Source organism: Anticarsia gemmatalis, chromosome 27 (assembly GCF_050436995.1).
Source record: "Anticarsia gemmatalis isolate Benzon Research Colony breed Stoneville strain chromosome 27, ilAntGemm2 primary, whole genome shotgun sequence".
Classification (NCBI taxonomy): Eukaryota; Metazoa; Arthropoda; class Insecta; order Lepidoptera; family Erebidae; genus Anticarsia; species Anticarsia gemmatalis.
In genome coordinates, this window is record NC_134771.1 from 4494571 (window position 1) to 4513901 (window position 19331).

Consider the following 19331-nt stretch of genomic DNA (forward strand, 5'->3'; position numbering starts at 1 on the left):
CTTGAATTAAAAATATTATTTTAATAATAACCCAACTATCTACGATAAAAACAAATCTTCAATTAACAAGTACTTTTCTATTTAAATATCCGTGTACAAAAATTTTTTTTATTAAGTATATTACATATTATTGCCCTCTCTTTTCTTCAAGGATGGAAGTACCGTTTCAAGCGGGAAGCCGCGCGCGTCCTGTTCGACTAGCAGTTTGTGGAATATTCCACAGACGTTAAATTACGTGCGTTCACAAGAATATAATTAAATCAAAATATTAACTTTAAAAAAATGTGAATACCTATCGGAACTCCGGAATTATTCCAGTCAATTCTGGAGCTGAAAAATCAGAACAATTGAACAACAATTTGGTGTACAAAAATAAATGACCTTTAAATTATATCGAAACAACAACTGTGTTATCACCTATACCAATTCAATACCGGTATTATACGGTAAATTTTGGGATGTTACCTAAATATATTGCATGGACGCTTTTTTGTAGCTATCCGAACTTGGTCGGGTTATGTAGGTTTTCGATGCTTCGTCAGTATTTTAATTGATTTCTTTAATTACTAAATTTAATGACATGAAATTTTGCATGTGAATAGTTGAATGAATAAACTAATTTTTGGCATACATTTTACCATGCAATTCCTTTAGAACGTCGTGATATTTGACTGTTTTGTAAACAGTGATCTATTCATGGTAAAATTGTCCTTTAACTCTTTAATTACTAACGGAACATCATTGATACTTGGCAACATGTTTCAGATACTTACAAGGTTTGTTTAAACGTGAAAATCTAGACCCCAAAGTGCATACTTTAAGAACTAAGACCTATTAAGTGTATTTTACGTTTATATTTTTATCTTTTAAGCCCTACGATTTTTTCTAAATCTGTTTTTTAAACAAATATAAACAAATTCAAAACAACGTATGTAAAAATCTACAGCTCTCTATGTAAGCGCTTTATATGAAAACTAGCTAATGGCCAAACGTTCGCGTAGCGGAAACTTGAATTTCTCCGAAGTTTATGCATGCACTCATTTTATTCATACATACACAATTACACACAAATACACACTAATTTTTGGACACACCTCTTTTCTTCTAAAGTCTATGGATTAAAATAAGTTCCGCCAGGACAACGTTCGCCCAGCGGAATCAGTTTTTGGTGAATTTCTCCACAATGGCTGCGTACACAATTTTTTTTTTACCATACACAATTATACGACGTCATACACTAAATATCTGCATAATTAATATCTTTAAATTCAACAACATTCCGCTGCGCGAACGCACACACATTGTTCCGGGTGGGAATCGAACTTACGACCTCCCGACGAAATGATAATCGTGGCGACTTCAACCACTGCACCACGGAAGCAGTTATAAAATTTGTACCTCACTCCCTACACACAGAGTTCAACAATAATAGAATTGTCAAGTACAACAGCGCAGTTTCGTAACCGCATAGTCCCAATAATAGACCAGTCACGCTCTATGTATTTGTCACCTATTATTACATAGATATTATTATATGTCGTAATAGTAACATTGTTTTGTGCTCTGGTTAATTTTTGAATGTTGGCCAATTATAGGGTTAGTGGCCTTAGGGAAAGTGACCCTGGTAAATATTAGTTCAAATTTTGTGGACACAAAATTCGAGTGATGCAGATTAAATTGTTTCGAGTTATGTAATAGGTTTGATTTCTGTTCTGTGTAAATTATTTTACAGCTGAACGGAAAGACTTTTATGTTTAGGGCATAATGTATTTCGCCCGTAGCATTGCTGTTTTTCAAGTTAATATACGTACCTACTTTTCCTCTCAAATAATTTAGCTGAAAGACGTCATCAAATTAAGTTATCATTTTCATTTAAGTTTTATTTCATAATTATCCTGACTAATATTATAAAATAGCTACGTTGTGCTCTACTTATTTTCATAAACTTATCCATCCTAGATCCCTTGAGCTTAATTACTGAAAAAACCTATGTTTAATCCTGAGGACTTATTTTTGACTATATTATCCAATTTCATCAGAAGCCGTTCAGGTTTACCCGAAAGCGTATCAGACAAACTTTCGAATTGAAGATATAAGTTTATTTTTGATTTTGTTTCTATTTGTGTTAGGTACAACTATCTGTTCCAAGCTTGAAAGTAAATTAATCTATATAAGTATGTATTAAGAAGTATATAAGTATATTTATCAGTTATCTCCTTACAATAATAAAAGCTCTGCTTAGTTTGAAATCAAATGACCATGTGTGAATTGTCCAAAGATCGTTACCATAGTACAATTTTTTTCTTATTTTGAAGTCAAATGACGAGCTGTCCAATTATATATACTTACTAGCTTTTACCCCCGACTTCGTCCGCCACCTTAATATTCCCATTATGCGTAATCTTTGCCGGGTATCGAAATATCTCCATACCAAATTTCATGCAAATTGGTTCAGTAGTTTATGCGTGATTGAGTAACAGACAGACAGAGTTACTTTCGCATAATATTAGTAAGGATTTACTGAAAATTTATCTAGCAAATACAATAGTTTACACAAACAGTGAAACCGGCCCTAAAGTCGACTTTCTAAAACTACTCACTAAACTATCTTAGGTCACAGGTAACTAACTCGGAGATATTCTAAAACTCTGTCTGTCTCGTAAGTTAGCATCAGCTGTTTATAATTAACACTAGTACGATACGCAGGAATGCCCCGGTGACGTCACCGCGGCGTACTACGGTGGCCGCGAGCCAAACGTCTGGGTAGGGCTTTCACATGGCTTTCAAATGTAATTTATTCGTTCTATTATATTAATTTTATGCTACTTTTATTATAAATGCGAAAGTTTGTAAAAGATAAAATGTTGTACACAGATCCTACTAACATTATAAATGCGAAAGTTTGTGAGAATGTATTTATGTATGTATGGATGTTTGTTACTTTTTCACGCAAATACTACTGAAACGATTACGAAGAGATTTGGTATAAAGGTAGCTGAAGACCCAGAATAACATAGGCTACTTTTTATCCCGGAGTTCCCGAGGGAACGGGATTTACACGAGAAGGGTATACGGCGGACGAAGTCGCGGGCGGCCTGTTGTAGTTTATAAAATGCATTAACAGTAACTCACAGGATTCTTTTTACCCCAAAGTTGCAGTCGATAAAGACGATGTGTATAAGCTGACATTAGTTTGTTTGTTTGAACGCGCTAATCTCAGGAACTACAGGTGCGATTTGAGAAACTATTTTACTGTTGGATAGCCTGTTTATTGAGAAAGGCTTATAGCCTATATAACATGACGCTACGACTAATAGAAGCAGAGTACCAGTAAAAAGTGTTACAAAAACGGGGAAATATGACCTATTCTCTCTTATATGACGGAAGCGAAGTCACGCAGGTATTATAGGCTATTATATTATTCAATATATTGGTATAGGTATATGAAACTCAAAACCCCGCACCTTTATACGATCAAAACCCATTTAAATCTCCCCGACATCCCTAAGCCCAATCTGCGCAGACGCAACAAACAGACAACACAAACTCAAACATAGTTGTTTTACAAACTAATTATCCGCTCCCATCGCGCGGCGTCCGATCAATCTGAACAATTTAATTTTATTATTGTCTATTTAGTTTTACATAATGTTTCTGTCTAGACTACAGGCTGGATTCTTTTACCTAAATATAGACTTGCCTTTTGTTATAGAGTTTAGAATTTACTAGAACTAACTACCTGCATTTTATTATAAGTATATTTGAGTGCCTCTGTGGCGCGGCCAGTTGTTTTTCCGACTACCACATTACCAAGAGGTCTTGGGTTCGAACCCTGGATCGGGCCAAAAATTCATGTCTGAGTTTCTATTAGGAATTTCTCAGAGATTGCCCGGAGTTAAGAAATTGAGACCGTAGATCCCCGTGCCTTCGAGAGCACTTAAAGGTCCTGCGCCTGAGTTCTCGATGGTCGTGTTTGGTTTAGGCGTCCCACAGGGTTATGAGAGTGATAGAATAGAAAGTGTATCTGTGTATCGTGCACACAACTAGACACTATAAACAAATTCGTGCACTGATTTCTGGTTTCAATGAAACTGACCGCCGCCATAGCTAAATTACGGCCAGGAGGATACTTCGTAGGTTCCGAAACCCTATCAATGCCTATTTTATACTATAAAAAACTATAAGAGCATTTAAAACAAACAAAAGAATTTGATAACCTTTAATTCAAGTCATAACCGAATCTACACAGTTTGAGATTTTGAAACTAATGTTTAAAAAAATCCCTAGATGGACACTTAGGCATTCTTGAACAAGGATTTTGGCCGCATTTCGGTAGGCTTCTTTGACAAGAAAGATCCACCTTCATTCTCGTTACAGGCCTCATGTCGTACCTATCAGACAGCCTGGTTGAAGTTGCAGCATTTTTCTTGCAACACGAAGGCTTTTCAACTGGCTTGGGAGCGCATACTTTCTGCGCGCTATTTGCATTGCTGCAGAAGCATGGCTCGCTTACTGTGCGAGTGCTGCAACAATCCGGTGGCTTCGCACAGTCTGGTGGAGCTGGACATTTTTTACAAACGGATGATGTCGCTGATGGACAGGCAATCCTCGCCGATTGGGACGCGGAATCCGTCAAATAATTCGTCGAACAACAAGACTTCTCGCTTTGTGCTTCCATTCTTTCTTGGCAAGAACTGCACATAGGACAGCTTGATGGAGTCGGTGCAGATTTACAAGAGTTGCATGATTCGCAGACACTCTTTGGGCATTCTGGTGGTAGCAACATTTGACGCAACCTATTCGCCATGTCGCCTTTTAAAGTGAATTCTTTCGGCAGAGCTTTATCACAGCAATGGGTTTTTGGTGGTTTGGTTATAATTTTGACCGTGCAACAACTGTCACAGCCATCTTGGATAATGATAGCTGAACTGACAGTCTTTTGACAGCTCGGCGGTGGTTCACAAGTGGAGGTGCAACCGCTACATTTTTGCGGCTTGCACTGAAACTTCTTCGCTCTATCTGGGCAGCTTATACGTCCAGGGCATACAGGCTGACAGCATTTCTCCTCATTTTCATTCTTATCCCTATGTTTACAACACGCCTGGTTATCAACTTGATGAAATATTGATCCGTGTGACTCATCGTCATTGGATTTAACTTGGTCATGTATTGGACAACATACTGCTGCTGAAGATTGTTTCGGCACAGTGTTTTGTGATGCTTTACAAGATGGACCACATGTCCCTACTTCTGAATTGTCGCTCGAAGGTTTAGGTTTCGGTATTAACCTAATTGTGATACGTTCAGGCTCTTGAGCCTCATCAGGGTCTGGTTTCAACGATTTGATAGCTTCAACACAACATATTGGTGCTACTTGTGATAGTTTTTCTATACACCCGCAATCGGTGCATTGAAATTTATCTGCTTTATTGGGAAGAGGCATTTCAGCGATCATTTCGTACTCCGGTGGTGTTCCTGTTTCCGTGGCTTTCGATGCTTGAGAGCAGACGGGACACACGTTCTGGGAGAAATCTTTCTTACCACAGGCTGGCTCTGAGACGCATCGTCTTATATCTGGAGGTGGTGTCAAGTCTGTACTAACAGGTTGTATATCTTCAGACTGAGTCTGTCTTGCACACGGTGCCTCATCTTCCAAATCAGCGATTTCACACGCAGGACATTCCACGCAAGTTCCTTCGTCATTCTCTCCCGGTTCAGGCGTACGCTTTTCCGTTTTAATTGAAATGACTCTTTTCTCAAACGATATTGTACCGTCTGGGTTTCTTACTTTCGTTACTTTAGTGATTTCTTTGAGCCCAGTTTCGAAGTAGCCTATGTCATCATCAGGGGTGGTTTCTTGGGAAGGTTCGGATGATGTAGTGGAACAGCTCTTATCACATGTGTCGGTACCATCTTGCATACTGTCACTCGTTTGAGATAATTCTTTTGAGGGATCAGATGTTTTGCTTCCAGCTGGACATATAGTGGGTGGAGATGTTGGTTCTTGCTTTGTTTCAGAAAGTTCGCTACCGGCAGGACAGAGATCTGATTCTTGTTTAGCAGCTGCATTAACTTCGCTACCAGCTGCACAAAGTTTGGAGTCTTGCTTCGCTGTAGAGAGTTTGCTTCCAGCTGGACAGATTTCTCCTTCTTTCTGTAAAGATGCAGAAGCTTTGCTGCCAGCTGCACATAGTTTTGTTTTTTCCTTCGCAGGAGCAGCGTCTTCGCTGCAAGCTGGACATAATTGTGAATCTTTTTTCGAAGGTTTGCCGCAACTCGGGCACGATTTCGATTCTTTCTTTGAAGAGGAAGAAGCTTTGCTGCAAACTGGACATCCTTTGGATTCTTTCTTTCCAGCTGCACAAAGTTTGGGTTTTGGTTTTTTAGTAGAAGCTTTGCTACAAACTGGACAGAGAGGTGAAGGTTCCGGCTTTTTACAAGCTGGACACACTTCGATTTCCTGACTTTCAGTAGCAGATCCTTTGCTGCAAACGGGACACGCGTTAGAGTCTTTTTTCGAAGAGGCAGAAAGTTTGCTGCCGGCTGCACATATTTTGGATTTTTCCTTTGCAGGTTTCGCTTTGCCGCAAGCTGGACAAACTGGTTTTGCAGGTGTAGGTTTTTTACAAGCTGGACACACTTCAGATTCTTCGTTTTCAGGAGCAGAAGGTTTGCTACAAGCTGGGCACACGTCGGATTTAGGTTTTTGTGTAGCAGAAGCTTTGCAACAAACTGGACACGTTTTAGACCCTTGTTTCGAAGAGGCAGAATGTTTGCTTCCAGCTGCACAAATTTTGGAGTTTTTCTTTGCAGGTGCAGGTTTATTGCAAGCTGGACACACATCAGATTTTGGCTTAGGCTTGCTACAAGCTGGGCAAACATCTGATTTCGGCTTAGGCTTGCTACAAGCTGGGCAAACGTCTGATTTTGGTTTAGGCTTGCTGCAAGCTGGACAAACGTCTGATTTAGGCTTAGGCTTGCTACAAGCTGGGCAAACGTCTGATTTAGGCTTAGGCTTGCTGCAAGCTGGGCAAACGTCTGATTTCGGCTTAGGTTTACTACAAGCTGGGCAAACATCGGATTCTTCATTTGCGGGAGCAGAAGGTTGACTACACGCTGGACAAACATCAGACTTTGGCTTTGGCGCAGCGGCTTTGCTACAACTTGGACAAGGTTTAGGCTCAGGCTTTGCGGATTTGCTACAACTTGGACATGGTTTAGGTTTTGGCTTTGCAAGTTTGCTACAACTTGGGCAAGGCTTAGGTGCAGGTTTTGCCGGTTCCGAACATTTGCTGCAAGTTAGACATACTTTGGGTTCTGGCTTTGGGGGTTTGCTACAACTTGGGCACGGCTTGGGTTCAGGTTTCGCCGGTTCCGAACATTTGCTACAAGTTGGGCACACCTTGGGTTCGGGTTTTGCGGGTTTGCTGCAACTTGGGCACGGTTTAGGTTCTGGTTTTGGAGGTTTGCTACAACTTGGGCACGGCTTGGGTTCAGGTTTCACTGGTTCCGAACATTTGCTGCAAGTTGGACATACTTTGGGTTCTGGCTTTGGGGGTTTGCTACAACTTGGGCACGGTTTGGGTTCAGGTTTTTGAGGTTTGCTACGGCTTGGGCACGGCTTGCATTCAGGTTTTGGAGGTTTGCTACAATTTGGGCACGGTTTGGGTTCAGGTTTCGCCGGTTCCGAACATTTGCTACAAGTTGGACACACTTTAGGTTCGGGCTTTGGGGGTTTGCTGCAACTTGGGCACGGTTTGGGTTCTGGCTTAGCGGGTTTGCTACAACTTGGGCACGGTTTGGGTTCAGGTTTTGCCGGTTCCGAACATTTGCTACAAGTTGGGCACACCTTGGGTTCGGGCTTTGGGGGTTTGCTACAACTTGGGCACGGTTTGGGTTCTGGCTTTGCAGCAGAAGAACATTTGCTGCAAGTTGGGCACACCTTGGGTTCTGGCTTTGGAGGTTTGCTGCAACTTGGGCACGGTTTAGGTTCAGGTTTCGGAGGTTTGCTACAACTTGGGCACGGTTTGGGTTCTGGCTTTGCTGGTGCAGCGCATTTGCTGCAAGTTTGGCATACTTTGGGTTCCTCCTTTGAAGCATCAGGTTTGCCACAACTTGGACACGAAGGCTCAGGTTTTGCTGGTGCAGAACATTTGCTACAAGTGGGACAAACCTTGGATTCTTGCTTTGAATCGTCAGCTTTGCTACAACTGGGACATTTAGGTTCTGGCTTTGCAGGTGCACCACATTTGCTACAAGCTGGACACGTTGTGGATTCCTGCTCTGGAGGTGCAGGTTTGCCACAACTTGGACAAAGTGGGGACGCTTTTTTTACAGGAGCAGAACATTTGCTACACTTTGGGCACAATGTAGATTCCTGTTCTGAAGAATCTGGTTTGCTACAACTAGGGCACAATGTGTCTGGCTGTGTTTTCTCGCAAGAACATTTCTTCTTTTTAGAGCTCTTGAATTTTTTGGAGCGCGATTCGCTAGATTTCCTTGGTTTAAAAATATATGCTATCGTTTTTGGGTTAGGTCTCGATGCACCTAATGGGTATTGTCTTGTTATTTCAGGATATTGATTTTTAGCATCTGTTGCTAGTGTAGTTCGAGGTAATGAACGTATACAGTTTGGAAGTCCAGATTCTTGGAGAAAAGTGTCTATATACGAACCTGATCTACGGGGTGAAGTATTTAACGGATAAAATATGTATGAGGGGCGGAAATTGGGTGCATTCAGACATGTTTTATTATCACCGAACAAAGGATTACAAATACAATTCAACATCGGCGCTGATTCTGAATAATATTGAGAAGGAATATTGCTTTTTGAAGAAGACTGGTTATCAGCTGATTCAAATACGGATGAAGTAGTTTTAGGACTAGTTCTGGATACATTCATAATCAATTTCGTTGCATGTTCAGACATTGTTTGATTGAAAGGTGGACAAACACAATTCAGAATTGGCGCTGATTCCGGATAGTAAGCACCAGGAAGGCCTCTTTTAGACGATGATTGAGTATTATTCCTTGGCTTAAATATGTAAGCCGTACTTGATTGTTTTTGGCTGTCAGAGTTTAGTAGACGACAAGGTGCACCGTTGGCCTGAGTTTTGGAAGGTGATTGACCGTCAGGCGACGGCTTATATGTATAATTGGTATTACCGCTTGATCTAGTTCGACGAGTTGATAAAGGGCATGGACATATTTGTGTAGAATCTCTATGCGGATCAGAATTGTGAGATCTTGATGTCGACGGTACAAGATTCATTTGCTCATCCGTCGCTATTGTGGAAGAAGATGGTCCCAAAGCTGTGGTACTAGGTGTTCGAGGCAGACCTATGCTGATAGATGAGTCTAGATTTTGGAAATATGGAGCGCAAATATCTGTAACACCTCGGTAATAAAATGGCGAACGATTCGGTCTCGAATCTGGTGGACGTGGAGGTACAGCAACGTAATGAGCTGATGTCAACCATCTTGGTATATAAGGGACTCTGGGTAAAGGTGCCGCGAGGGAAGCTCTGGGAGTACCTCCACGACCAGAAAGCCCATGATGGGGAGCTGGAGGAAAATTCGCGTAAATCGCTGCTGCTATTGGATTCACAGATTCCACAAGAATATTAGGACCATGAATGAAGTACGGGGCAGATGCTCTCGAAATTGCAATACCCATATCATTGATCCTAGGGCTTGAAGCGGGAACGAACCTGGTAGTACCCAAGTCTTGTCTTGGAGGTAGCAGTGGCTGTTCAAAACCAGCGTAATAGACATCATGTGCTAAGTATTCTGATGAAATTGAGGAAAAATATGGTGCCGATACTTTGTCTATAGCGTCTAAAATGTCTGATTGTTTTATATTTTCTAGAGGGTCTGAGCGATTGTTCTCTTTAGGTGTAATAGAGTCAAGTCTCAGATAACTTGCCGGCTGTCGCGGCACAGTTGTGACGTAAGTCGTAGCTTCAACTGAAGTAGAAGTAACCACACTAGCCGTATTAGATTCGGATCGGCCAGGTCGTTGACCTCTCACGAGCTGAGAGAAGTATGAAATCAAAGGAGGAATCACAGCGTTACACGGTAATTTTAAATTCACTGATTCGGCCGCACAGGTTCTTTGAGGCCGTAAAACATTACTAGAATTCTGTCTAGATTGTGAATCTAAATATGATTTCGCAGCCTTAGCAACCCGTGAAGAAATATAGTCCTGGAAAGACGGATAAATATCGTCTTTGGACTTTAAAGACTGGTTTAAAAAAGGGACAGAAGTTTTCACAAAAGCAGCTGTGTTATGATGACATAATGGATGGGTAGGCAAACCGAACGGACTTTGAAAATCCGTCGAGCTTTTAGCCTCAAGCTGAGAGAAGCAAAGACATAGCTGTGTTGAGGCATCAACCATGACTTTCCTAGGCGTTTCTACGCATTCAATATTTGGTTCGATAACTGCCTGTGATAATATTGTTGGAGAACAAGTGCACTCAAGATCTGATACTTCTTCTTCGTCACACGTGCACGTCGTACTAGACATGTGTAGCATAAAAGGCTTAGGGGGCAGCACTTCATTCGGCGAAGGGTTTAACTGACACACACAGACATCAGGATCATCCTCAGCTTTCGTATAACCTTCATTATCAGTACCCTTATACTCGCTAGCCAATTTGATAACCATAGATACATGAGACATGAACTGTTCCAATCGTAGCAAATCTTCAGCATCAGGCATACAAGTTTGACACGACTTTGCTTGTATATCCTGTATCAATTGCTCCGCATCGCCCGCTACTTTGCAAACCGGACATATGTACTCTTCTTTATCAGAAGGTAAAAAGCAAGAACATACTTCGTCTTTAGTCTCTTCTGTGTCTTTGAAACTAATTCTTCTTTCAACTGTTTTCCTTTCTATGTCTTCGCCGTGGTCTGGGATATAATAACAAGCGCAAATTTCGTCCTCAGATTCTATTGCGAGTAAACCTAGGCGACTTTCGGCTTCGTATAAGATAAGTCCCTGTATATAAAGAACTACTTCTAACATTCTTTCTTCTGGTATTTCTGTCTGTCTAGTTGTTTCAGACGGTAGTTTTAATAAATCTGGTTCTTCAATTATTTTTGGTTTCTCTACTGCTATTAGTTTACGTCTCCTCTCAAGTTCTTTTTCGGATTTTCTTATTTTAGATTTTTTGAAAGTCTTCAATCTAAAAGTTTCCTCTCTTTCTTTTTCTTCTAGTTCTGCTAGAATATACGCGATGGTCTTTTGTATCCTCGGTATAACCAGTTTGAACAGCACGTTTTGTTTCCTGCGAATATTTTATTATATTTATTCTCTGTACGGCTGATCAACTAAATAAATGAGTTTATAATACTTTTGATATTCTGCAGGTATTTTTCAAGTGATGAACTCACCCATTCCGTATATTTAAGACTAGTAGCCCATTCCGGCTTTGCCCAGATTTATTTGCACATATTTATTTATTTATATAGTTCAATGTCCATTTGGCTAAGCGTATCTTTCAAAATAAGATTTTCTTTCTTACAACTGTAACGTGCGGTTACGTAAACCTTATACAAGACAGAAATAGGAATCTAGACTATAAAATAAAAAATCTGTTGAATGTAATATTTTTATTGAAGTTATCAATTATTAAAGATTGGCAGCAGAAAGATTCATACTTATTGTAGGTTAGTTACAGGCGAAACTATGTAATATTTTATAATAATACACGTTTCATGTCAGCCGAATTCTCAAAAAATATTAAATCGAAATATTGAGCACAACTAATTAATTTTCACAAAGCTTTCCTAAAATTACATAATATATAAATATTCAATGCTTTTAAAAATATTCATCTATACCCACATTTCGGCCACGATTTTTTAAATTTTGATTCCTACAGCGTTTTCGCTCAATTTTCCTTTTTAACGACTTTAACGCTTTTAATCTCAGTTTCAAAATAATCTATAGTACTAACATGTGCTTGCAAATCTGACTGAGGACAATCAGAGGCTCCAACGTCTATATCTTCATCATCTCGTGGTATAACAGACGGTTTTCTACTCAAAATTGGTTGATAAGTAACGCTCGGTGGCAATTGTTTTTTCGTAACCAAATGAGTAGTTTTCGAGCTTGTTTCCAAAGGTGGATTGACATCTAGCATCGATCTATATCTTTCAGGTAATTTCAGATGCTTTAAGCAATTTTCTTTGGAGAATATAAAAGGTTTTTTATCTTTAGGTATTTTGGGTGACATTGTACAAGATTCTGTACTTGCTGTAGCCGAAGTCTGTTTAAAGAAAGTTATTGAAGGCTCCCCTAATAATTCTAAAGGACATATTTTTGATTTTATTATCGTTTTAGTCTCAATAGAAGTTGAGACTTCTGTTGTATTACATTCATTGCTAGTCCTAGGACGTTCTTTGTACAAATCTAGTTTGCTTTTAATATCTTTGCAATTTTTCAAGAAATCCCTCACACTCGGTGATACCATACCCAAATCGTTATACTTAGTTATATGCATAATAATATCATCTATATTATAACTCAAATTGTTCAACAACTGAGGCTGTGTGATTTCATTTTCTACAATTTGGTTCTCCCCACTTTCTAACTTAGTCATTGTGTTTTCGCAAACTTTGATAAAATCATTCATAGTATCAGGAATTACACCTAATTCTTTCGCAGTTTTACTTAGTTCTATAGTATCACTAATTTCGTTGAGAAGCGTTTCAAAACTAGTTGCGCTATTCTTTTCACTTCTATGCAAACCTAGTTCATAATCTTCAAGTTTCTCTTTGAAAAAATCGCAGGCTTTCACAAACTTTTCAATACTACTCGACGCTAATTCTTCATTGACCAGTTTGGTAAAATCTTTTAACTCAATTACGTGCTTTTTCAAAGTATCTAGTTTGATAGTACTCAACTTTTCTTCAGAATACTGATTGATTTTTGTTTTTATTTCTTCACAGCAATGTATGAATTCGTCATCACTGTCGGTTAGTAGGCCATCGTGTTGACAATCTCTGGCCATTGAGATAACTTGATCCAGACGACTCTTTATCACTTCAATACATGTTTGTGTGTCCACATCTGGACGAGTTATATGTATTTTATGTTGGCAGACAGTATAAACTTGCTTAAATTGATCATTATTTGTAACCACATTTCTTTTACATTCATTTTTATTTACACTTTTCGTAGTACGTTTAAAAGAATCATTCGACGTCATCAAAAACGAAGAAATGTTAGAATTTAAAGCAGTTTTATCGTAATTTTGTACAAATTCATCAGGTGTGAGATTTGCAAACATATTTTTGTGTAAAAACGTTTTGAGTGCGTCCATCCGACTACGTAGACTTTCGTTGACTGAGAGCTCTTTTGAGTTGAAGAATTTGTCTATTCTACACTTTATATCTTCGCAAGCAGCCATAAGGTCTTTGATAGCGGTGAGCCGCACATCTTCGGTGAAAAAAATTTCACTGCGTACAAGAATATTGTTGAGCTGTTGTTTCAAATCATTTAGTTCGTCGACACTGTGGTCTGTTAAGATGGACAAACTGGTAGGCGTTTCAGTGACCTTCGGAGGTGACTCTTCAGGTTGCATTGTTGATAAACTGCTTAGAAAACTTTCTTCATCGTCGAAAGACATGTTGACGTTTTTAAATTTTTGTTCTAGTTTTTGATAATTCTTTGCCTATTCTTGCTTTTTCGTTCACAGTCTGACAATATTTTTTTTATCAAAAGACGTTTCTATTTTAAACGCTTTTTTGGTAGTTTTGCCTAAAATTTAATGAATAATAGAGCTAGTCATTAATTAGATATTTCGAATCTCAATTTTCCGTAAAATTACTATAAAATTTAAGGTGAGTTTCCCTCATTAGAACCGTTATCTGATTGATCATGATCATCAATTGTAAAATTTAAAGAAAAACTAGTCGTAGCTTTATGCTGATCATTATTACCTTTCTGATCATCTTTAAAACCATCAGCTGACATAGAAATACGATTGAAACGTGTATCATCTAAATTACCAATCAAAGCGGCTTCTGAATTAGTCAGATTATAAAAATCTGGTATAAAACTAGCGTCTGTCAATCTATTTTCAAAATCATCGCAAGAAATCATATCCTCGTTTTCCGTAGACCCGATACAAGATTTAAATCTACTAACCGATATAGAATCTCTGTCACTATTTATAAAACTGATGCATACATCCACAAAATCGTTTTCAAAGGAATAAACACTAGATGAAGAAATCGAAGACCTTACTATAGGATTAATAGGGGACTGTGGTATTTTTATATCCTCAGAAAACGATTTCCAGAGGTCTTTTCTTGCGTTCGGAGCTATATCTAGAGTGAGCATTTCACAGCAATATCTATTTTGAGATCGTTGTGACCTTTGTGATCTTTGGGACCTTGTAGATCGTTGCGAACGTTGAGATCTCGTCGACCTTTCAGAAATCAATGACGTACAAGACGGACACGACGAAGAAACTGATCGTATGCTTATATTACTCGAAGCAGACGGCCTGTACGGATTCCTAATAGTTTTCTTCACTTTGATAACCTTCTTTTCTTCACTGATAGTGCCGTCTTCATTCATAACTCTAATAACTTTCACTATCTTGTTTACTTGGGTCTCAAAGGTTCCCAGTTCGTAGTCTCCCGTTTGGGTTGTAACTTGTGATGGTTCAGGACTGGTAGATTTGACGGATTCAACTGAGGGCATTCGCATGGGAGTTCTTACTACAGGAGTACGAGCTGGGGTTGGAGGTTGGCTAGGCCCTGGTTCTAGAGCTGCCCTACATGACCCACATATTGGTTCAATCTTTTCTTCCTCTGGGGCCTCAAGTCTCCTCTGCAAAGCCTCAGCCTCCCTCAAAAACTCTTGCGTATCCTTTTCCCGCAAGCCTTTCTTCTCAGCATCTTTAGTCGCATCCATAACTCTCCTTATCTGATCTCTGAGCTGTTCGAAAGGAACGCTTTCGGGGACTTTTGGCACTTTTGGGAAATCCACATGTTTTCCCTTTTCGATACAGATCGGACATTCTGTGGCTGGTACCAAAGGGACTAAAGGATATGGAGGACTTGGTACTTGTGGCTCTGCAGGTGGGGGAGGCAGAGGTCGTGGTGGTGGTGGGGGAGGGGGAGGGGAAGGAACTACACGGTTAGGTGGAGGAGGTGGGGGGGCAACTGGTTTAGGTGGGGGAGGGGGTGGTGGCGGCGGCGGAGGCTTCACTTTCCTCGGTTCCGGTTCCTCATCAATCTTCTTGGGTATCACTCCATGCAACTCGTCCATGCGTTTCTGTAACGCCGCTTTAATCTTCTGTTTTACAGATAGCACCTTCTTCAATCTGAAGAATTCTTCTCGCTCCTTCTCTTCCAACTCTGATAGAATGTAGGTGATAGTCCTCACTATTCTTGGTATCACGATCTTTGATAGCACGTTCTGACGCCTGTCGAAATGTGTTTTATGTAGTATTTGTACTATAGCCGAGCTGCCGACTTCTCTATTCCTGCTATTTAAGGACTGGACGGCTTTCGAGCGTAATTAACTCTTCTGAGATCTTGAGAGAAATAACACTTTTGTTTGTACAAAGCCACACTGACGATGAACTCTAATATCGCATTTTATTCAAAATCTCAAACTTATTTTATTGCCTCTATATTTTTACCCTAACCCCTTTGGGGGGAGACCCTTGCCCAGCATTGGGATAGTAATTAATAAAAAAACCCTCTAATATATGTACCTCATTAACTCTAGTTTAATTTATTTTCTCGATATTCCTACAGCAATTAACAAGTAATTGAAAAAATAAAAATTGGTACAAATAATCCAGCCCGTATTTACAGAAATCTCTTTCTATGATTTACGCATTTAAACATTCTATTAGACATGTCCTAAACGGTTTGGGACGCGGCAAAATAAGCCCATACACAGAGCAAATGACTCATACTAATAGCTGGTAATTAATTTCGCTAAAAAAAAGATAAATCAACGACGAGACATCTTACTCATAACTTTTAATCTCTCGCGCTGTATGTTTAATGTATAATTGAATACGGGAATTAACGCGAACACGCATTTTACCTTAAAATGCCTAACGTTTGGGAGCAGGTTGCACTCGCCGTGGTCGCAGGCTGACTGCTAAGGTAAAACGCGTGTTCGCGTTAATTCCCGTATTCTATTATCCATCAGACATCTTACTCATACGAATCTCAAATCACACATGACAAATTCCTGTGTGTAAATTCAAAGATATCTCATAATCAAATAGAAGTAGTTAGTTCTAAATCTGTAGCACAGGTATTGTAGTGAAAGAGCTTAACAATTTTTTTTTATAATTTGCAATAGTATTCAATCATACAGCATAGTGATTTTTTTTAATAACTGAAAAAGTAATCGTGTCATAGACCTTAGTAATAATTTTAGTAATTATAGCAACGAGATCAAGTCATGGAGTTAAGTGATATTTTTAATAAATATAGCAAAGGAAATCAAGTCATAGAGCTTAGTGATTTATTTATTATTGTAGCAAAAGTATTCGGTTATTCAGTTTAGTGATAGTTTTTAATAATTATAGAAAAGATAATCTAGTCATAGAGCTTAGTGATGTTTTTAATAGCTAAAGTAAAGGTATTTAAGTAATTCAGCCTATAGTTTTAGGTTAAGTAACCCGTACAGTCCTTAGATAGACGGATGGGTGAGTTCATCAGCAGCTTGGCCGTAATAGACTTCTAAATACAATAAAAATACAAGACTATAGATCTAAAAGTACTAGGAAATTAAATCTCAATACAATTGTAATACTAGGAAAAAATACTACTACTAAACGCATAACGCACTATAAAATAAATGTTACAACTTCTTAAAATACATTAATACATTAATATTAATAAACTCAGAGAGAGACTAAGATAACCCATTACTATCACACTGTAGGGCATGGGTCTCCTCCCGTAATGAGGAAGGGGTTAGGCCTTGAGTCCACCACGCTGGCCAAGTGTGGGTTGCATACCTTCAAGAACTGTTCTAAAGAACTCTCAGGCATGCAAGGTCGCATCACGATGTTTTCCTTCACCGTTAGAGCAAGTGATAATTATTTCTAATACACACATAACTTTCGAAAAGTCATACTGACTTTATGTATGTTTTATCCAAGGTACATTTTCCTATACCTAAGTGTTATACTCAGAGCCTACTGAGTTACAAATGGCAACGAATCACGCAGGTCTTGAAGTAAATGGACCACATCTTGTAACGGAAACTGGCACCCATTTTGAGTAGCTACAATTCTATCTAGCACCCGACCCGTACGCACTTCTCGCGCTTTCATCCCTTATTTCAGAAAGGTTGATTTTTGAAAATACGTTGCCTACGTACGATCCTAGGTCCTCAACTATGTTTATGTTCAATTTCATGAAAAATGTTTCAGTGGTTTATATGACTTTTGCGTACAGTCATAGCAAAGTGGTCTAAACATTTGTCTTGGACGGAGTGGTTCGGGATTCGAACCCAAGGCAACCACCAATTACTTTTATAAATTATGTGTTATTTTTGAGTCATTTCGTTAAATTAATTATTATTTTACTGGCAAATCTTTTGTGTAGCAAAATTTGTAACAAAAGAAATATTGCTATGTGTTTTTTAAAAGGCGCTCTAACATAGTGTTTGACAAAAAATAGGTAGGGATAGATTTTTTAAAACATCAAAAATAACTTATCTAAAACAGGTTAATTTAATTGATATTTATAAAAATCCTATACCTACTATATAACAGAAATATATACATATTAATATTTCGAGGGTGCATAATATTTTTTTCTTGAACATATAAAACTTATTTATATTTTTGGCCCGTGTTAATATCCTACCGCTCGGCAATTTACTTTTTTGAATAATTTAATTTCCTATGTTACTATGTAATCTTTGTAAATTCCCAGTAATATTTTCATCACATTCACCGTCTAATATTATCACTCAGATTTGAACCCAAGACCTCTCATCTGATAACTACATTGTTACCACAAAACCTATGTGTTACCATGTTATTATCACAAAATATTATATACATATATAATGATGTCATATTAATTGATCTCTATTTTTACATGTATAGTCATAGCCTCCGTGGCGCAATTGGCTAGCGCGTTCGGCTGTTAACCGAAAGGTTGGTGGTTCGAGCCCACCCGGGGGCGCATTTCACTTTTTGTCACTTCCATTAAATTTTAATATTGTTAAGTGTTTATCTGCTACTAAATTAAAGGAACATTGTGTTCATTCTTAAAGCAATTTTATAAGCGTCATGAAGTTGTAACATCCATTTTTCTGTTTTAAACTAATATTTATATACCTCACTACGAATACCTACTAATAATAGTATGCGCAAGAGTTAAAACATCATTAAAAGTAACTAACTTGAACGTGATAATTTAGTTAAGACAAAGTCTTGGTTCATTATCCCTGGTTTCTGACACCCACATTTAGCGGTAGTTTATCTATTCAATTGCGTTTTTTAAACTCCTAGAAAAAACGCTATTGAATAGATAAACTACCGTTAAATGTACTCAGAAACCGGGGGAAGAAAGATTAAGTAGTAATTATACTATGTAATACAAAAATCATTAAACATCATTAACTAATACTTCATAATGTATTAATTAGTAATTCAAGTAATTGGAAACTAGTGCGCATACTCTATCTATAGAAAATATAGACTAACAAAGTCTTTACGCACTGGATGCCTATTCCAAAACCTAGGTACAGTCAGCTCCAAAAGTAGCTGATCATACTCAATCTTTTGAAACCCTATATACTGAAGTGTGCACATTATTCCATGGACAAAAAAAACATTTGCCATTGATTTAAATGAAATGAAATAAATTTTAATTCTAACTCATGCTACCTGATTTTTATCAGATATTTATTAAAGTTACGTAACACAGAGGTTTTGAAAATATGAAGGTGTTCAGCTACTTTTGGAGCTGACTGTACCTAGGTTCTAAACAATTTGGACCACGTACAGTTTTTCTTTACGCCACAGATAAAATAAAAAAAAAACATGATGGAAGAAAGTAATGATTTGCTTTCTTTTCTATTTCGTGTGGTTAGTGATCAATATAATGTCGAAGTAAAGAATGTAAAATCCTTTGAAAAGACACCAGATACTATATTATACTACTATTTCATAATTTACAACAGTCGGGATCAGCTTATAATGTGTTCTCGGAAACAAGGACAGTTAAAAAACCTGCTACACAAGCTGCGTTTACCTTCAACTGAACCCAAAAGATTATGCCAGCAGTGCGTTTAAATAGGTTGGGTTAGCACAATGCAA

The 19331-nt window shown here is 38.4% G+C and overlaps 1 non-coding gene across 1 annotated transcript; it reads left to right on the forward strand.

Moving 5' to 3' along the window:
• Positions 1 to 18118: 18118 nt before the first annotated feature.
• TRNAN-GUU (transfer RNA asparagine (anticodon GUU)) lies at positions 18119 to 18192 on the forward strand. Its single transcript has one exon. It is a non-coding gene; the product is annotated as a tRNA-Asn (tRNA).
• Positions 18193 to 19331: the final 1139 nt, after the last annotated feature.